The following is a 6,000-nucleotide window of genomic DNA, read 5'->3' on the forward strand; positions in this document are numbered from 1 at the left end:
TAACTTGCGAGATGTATGATATTGCTTCATGTAAGCAAAGGAAACAGTGATTACAAGGTTTGGTTTAATTTCTTCACTCATTTCATTTCTTTATCTAATTGATGACTAGTCTATTCTTAGGCGATGGTTTAGACTCTATTACATATTCACTGACAGCCCAAATTTTGACTTGTTTTAGCCTAGACGCCTGGGCTGTGTTTGGACGACTATTAGATGTCTTTTAAAAGCAAAATTGCTTGCAGTCCACAAGACAAAATAATATCTGATTTTACACAAATGAACCAGTTCAAAAGTTTACATACCCTTCATTCTTAATACTGTCATATATTTTGTTTTAGTCCATTTTAAACTGCCTACTGTCTTTAAGTCGGCATGAAATAGAAATTCACTCTATTTTCATTTTATATTATTTTCTAAATGCATCTTATTGATTTTGTGAACCATTCATCCATCATCCACATGTTAAATTTTTGACCTGGTAATTTTTAATCAAAATGTCATAACTCAGTCTTCCCTCTTCTTACAATTAACCATAAGCTACAATATTTTTTATTTTTCACAATATAGATGAATAGATCATTACTGCACATTATTTGATTTTCCTATGACCACAATTGCCACTGGCTGGTAAACATTCAAATGCTTTATATATGCAATGTACCTGTATAAAAAGTGGAATCTGAAATTTTATTTACACACTACCACTCTACCATCACAGAGCCAAAAACCTGCTTAAAAGCTTACCTTTGAGCAATTTGATGAAATGAAGGCTTTACTTTATATGAGTCATGCTATTACAGGACAGACTAAATGTTGTGATAATGAATAGCCATTTCATCCCCAGAGATTTATTGTGCCGTTTTTATTTTGATTTACAACGTTCTTTTCAATAGTTTTCATATTTCACTTAAATGGGTAATAACAATCTCTTCCCATCGCGTAGGCAGGTAAAATAATGAAAAGTGACTTTGGCCAGTATTATGCATCACATTATAAATGTTATAGGTGTAATTACTGGATGATGACACATTTCGTTCCTCAGAGTGTCTTTGTGAAGATGTGCCAGTTCATTTGTAGCTCGGGCCATGTAAGGTCATTCAGATAGATCAAGTGGAAAATGACTCTGTTAAACTTTGAGCCATCCATTTGGTTCAAGAAAGCAGTTGGCTTTAGAGATTAGACATCCTCAAAAAGTTTAAATGACCAATGATTGTAATTATGGTTATGTAGGACAAAAGGTATTATGTTAATATTTGTATTGTTGTTGCACATTTTAACACACTGTATGAGTAATTATTCTCTTTCCCTTGATTTTATCTTTGTAGTCCATTACACAGAGCAGCTTTGTTCATTTTAACCAACTCTTAACAAAACTTTTTATCTTGGACTTTACCCAAAGCCATTTGTAACGTAAAAGAAATCATACAATCAATCCAGGGGCTTGCTGTTTTTTGTTATTTTGTTTTTGAGTGCTGTTTTCATCCTTGTCAATGCTATTTTCTCCTTTAATCAAACTTTTAGTGCTCCAATCGTAACAGTGTTCACGAGCATGTCTGACAAATCATGTTAAACTACATTTCCAATGGACAAAACAAAAACAGCTCAGAGCTTCACAATCAATAAAGTCCAGTTATGTACATGGAACCTCTCATTGTCAGTTTAATGTGGTGCCACTGGACATAATAGACTTTCTTGGATCAATCTTTCAGAAAGACAATCAAGGTAATTGTTTTGGCTTTTTTGGTTGTGATCTTTGCTGATTGGAAATTATTCCTCTGCTGCTCGTTCATATACTTCTAAATATAAGGGATGCAAACTGTGTAATTTCTACTTAATTATATCTGATGTCTTACGAAACCATACAGAGTAACCATGGAAATTTTAACCATGGAAACCTTTTTTATTCCTTGCAATGAAGAGACAGGAAGTGTAACCTTGAAGTGTAACTCTGACAGTGTAACTGCTTCAGTGCTTATACCTTTCTTTTTAATTTCTCAATTATGTCTGTTAAAATAATAAAATAATTCTGGAGCTCCAGGTTAGCTCTGTAATGAGTGAAATCGGTCGCATGCATCACAGGGTACAGAAGCATCTTCTGAGTCAGAGACAGGAGGTTCATCAAGGTAACATTCAGTTCTGACAGGGACAAGATTCACTCCTTGTGTTTTACTCTGACGCACACTAGAATGAAGATTACTTGTTATTCAGTGGAACACAATGCTGAATTACTTTATTTTCCTGTGTGAGGGACGGTATTGTCAAATGCGTCATTGCACAGAGATGGACACTTTTTTGTACACCAAAAGCTGAACTTTGTCATAGTGTAATAACACTCAGGCTTTGAGTTTCAGGCATGAAAAGGACACATTTTGTTATTTTCGTCCTTTCTTGGATGCATTATACTCTTTTTTAAGAAGTAAAAACAAGACATTTTCTTCTGTATTAAAGTATTGCTACAGAATTATTAATAACAAAAATATGACATCACATTTCTACATGACAGGCAAAGTCTTACAATAATTATTATGGCAATATATACATATATATATGCTTTGATTTTCTCAGTGCATAGTAACTATACATTAGTAATTTCTATTATTTTTTCACAAAAGCTAAGACACACTTCTTGAAACCTTCACCCATTTTCTCACAACATTAAACACAAATCCAAATTTTCAAACTAAACTCACAAAACCATTGACTCTTCTGGCAAAGTCGAACAATTGCTTTAAAACCATTTCACCTGTACTCAATCAAACAATGCTTTCAGATCATACGCACATGAGTCAATAAAATAAGCACTACAGAACATTAATTAGACACTACTTAAAAAAATGGAGAACACAGCATCCAGAACGTTACAAAAAAATTATATTGTATAAAAAAGTTTGGTAATTGCATCTGAGTATGGTGAATATATTGTTGTATGCACTGCAAGTATAGTATTGTACTGTATATTGAATAGTAGGCTACTGAATGTATATTATATGTATATAATGTATATTCAGCACTTGCATACTTTAAAAATACTGCCGTCCAACTGCAAAAGCCAAAAAGTTCAAATAAAACTAAATGAAAAGCATGTTATAGTAGGCTGCACTCATCTGTATGTGGTGCAACTGCAAAATCAAGGTCAGCATTCTGCTTCAACATCATGTCTTCCTTCTGGCTCTGGCCTGAGGACTTTATCCACATCACAGGCAATGTTGTCTCTTGGAATAACTTTCCAATCTTACACATCCAGCCTTGACAACACTGTCCTTGCTTCCCTTACGAAAAAAAAAAAAAGTTTATTCAAGTGTTTTAGTATATTTCTTTTAAAACTAAAAATAAGAAAGTATACTTTCAGTCTACATTTTATATATTTCTCAAAAATATAATTTATGTACTTCTCAGAAATATACTTAAAATTACCCCACCATTGACTGAATTTTCCAGCTATCCATGTTTTCACTGTTATACGGTAGGGGACGCTATGACATCTTCTAGTACAGAATCTCCAGATCAAAATACAGGAGAAGAAGAAGCTGAAACAAGCGATAGAAGATTGCTCACTCAAATGTAAAATAACGTGATCATCAAACATTAAACAGCGTGTAAATCAAAACTGCTTAATATTACCAAATGAAATGAAGCGTAACCCATGAAGAGAAAACGACTGTGAAGCTTTGGGGGTGTTGGACTCGATCTACTCCATCTGTGTTTTGATCCTCGTTCTGAATCTGATCAAGGCGTAGTCTTTGACAAAAATGTGATTTTCTCAACTTTTTTGTTTAAAATGTTGCCTTTTTTTATGAAACTTACTGACATTCAAGTGTTGATAAAAAAAGGATACATGAAGCTAATAAAATATTTTTAAAATTAAAGTAGTATAAAAATATCTGCATTTGAACATAGTAGTATACTGCAAGTGCAAAAATAATATATAAATAGCAGGGGGGTAATGTTTCAGAAAAAACTGAAGCTTCCCTGGGCGCCGCCATTGACTAGCAGACCCTCACCTGCTGTTAGCATTCCATTGACTCCCATTCATTTTGGCTTCACTTTGACAGCGAATAACTTTACATCTGAGGCGTTTAAAGACTCTATTTGTCCATTATTTATTTCTAAAGAAACACGAAAATGTATAAAAGGCTCCATTACCTTGTATCTTACGTTATGGCCCCGTAGAAGCAGTTTTTGTAAAAATAGGCTAACGATTGCGTCATAACCACACGACTCTCTGTCGCACAGTAGAGAAATTACCGTGAGGAGAAGCTCGCGGGCAATCGGGGGGACGTGGAGGCAAAATGACAAAATAATGAATTTTCTCCTGCTCCTAGCTCATGAACACCTCCTACTCACGATCTCCGTCTCTGCAAGTTTCGGAAGTGAATGATTCAGATTTGTCTTGGCACAGCTACTAGAAGACAGACTGGTTGCTCACGTCACATCTATGTCGTCAAGCTCAGTTTGAGTCTGCGCAGTACACTCAGCCATCAGGAAGTGAGCGCTTCTAACTGACTTCACTTTTCTCCGTTGAATCCAGTGGGGTCGCTGTGTCCATTTCTTTTACTGTCTATGATAAATAGTAAACTATAAGTATAATGTTATGTTCACTTAAAGAAAACTTACAAGTATACTTTTAGTATAAACTACTAAACTAGTAGTTTACTGAGAGTACACTTCAGTGTGTACTTTCTTAAACTAAAAAATGTACTACTTGTATTAAAATAGTAAACTACTAGTATACTTATAAGTTTACTTGTAGTACAGATGCATTACAAATGAGAAACCTAGTTGTGTACTTAAAGTTTACACTTATAGTACACTTAAATATTCTAAAAGTGGACCAATTTAGCCCAAGCAGTATTGAAATATTACACTTACAAGTTTACTACAAGTACACATTGATATTAGTATACTTACTACATAAAGTATACTTAAAAATATACTTGAACATTACTTAAGTATACTTCATAAAATGAACTTGAAGTATACTTCTTTTTAGTAAGGGTTGTCCTCATCCTCTTCCTCCTCTCCCTCTCAGATTGTTTCCATCAATTGTTCGTATTAAAATTCATTGCACCTGTGTCACCTATGCATTCTGAACTGGCTCATAATTGGTTTGATCACATCATTAGAAATAATGTTGTGTGTATAAATGATGACAACTGTGTTGTAGTTGTGTTTAACTTTTGCCTCTTGTGTTTAGTGTTTTCCGACACAAATGTATCACAGTGCGATACGTGTTTTAATGAGTGAGAATGTGTTTAGAGTTTTGCAAAAAGAGTGCAGGATATTTGCAAACAGTGTCTAACTGCCTGAACTTGTTTAAGGTTTTTTCAGAAATAGTGATTTATTCGACAAATCGGTATAGGCTATTGAGAATTTGGTGTTCTGGTGAACAATCTGGTGAATGGAGTTTAGTGTTTTAGCAATTCAGAAAAACTGTAATTAGCCTAGTTGTGAAATGTCTTATTCATTTCCTTGATCCCTCCTGTTGAAATTTGTTTAGTTGGGAATTTATGGAGCCTCTTTTAGGTCTTTAGACAGGCCCTGGTCTATTGTCTGCCCATGTACAAGGTGACACTGACTTTCAGATGAATCAGTAAGAGAACATAAACTTCTAGATACGGCTTCTTGGAACATGGAGTTCCTAAAAAAATAAAAAAAGCAGGCTATGATTCATAAATCAGGAGACATTTTTACAAGACCAAAATTGAGTTATAATTCACCTCTATGGAATTGGAAGTAGGTGTCTTACAGCATGTGTTACAAAGAAAATGATTATATATATAATCTGAAAAAATATATAATTCATTAATAGTTGAACATTATACATTTTGTATGTTTTAATGTTTTGTTTTTCTCTGTGTTTCTGACGCAGGCTGAAAATAAACGTATAAAATGCTGATACTGTATGATGATATATACAGTATGTGTGCAAAAGCAAGAAAAACATGTTTTCTGAAACAAAAGTTTTCTGAAAATAGCATGACCAAAACATCCAGTGCAGCA

At 33.9% G+C, this 6,000-nt stretch overlaps 1 long non-coding RNA gene across 1 annotated transcript; it reads right to left on the reverse strand.

The window, feature by feature from the left end:
* Nucleotides 1–2,205: 2,205 nt before the first annotated feature.
* LOC307165999 lies at nucleotides 2,206–4,224 on the reverse strand. Its single transcript, XR_013822568.1, has 4 exons — nucleotides 4,144–4,224; nucleotides 3,622–3,738; nucleotides 3,420–3,527; nucleotides 2,206–3,264 (listed from the first exon to the last, which is right to left on the reverse strand). It is a non-coding gene; the product is annotated as an uncharacterized lncRNA (long non-coding RNA).
* Between the last annotated feature and the right edge of the window lie 1,776 nt (nucleotides 4,225–6,000).

The sequence above is a fragment of the Squalius cephalus genome (genome assembly GCF_949319135.1).
Source record: "Squalius cephalus genome assembly, chromosome: 10".
Taxonomy (NCBI): Eukaryota; Metazoa; Chordata; class Actinopteri; order Cypriniformes; family Leuciscidae; genus Squalius; species Squalius cephalus.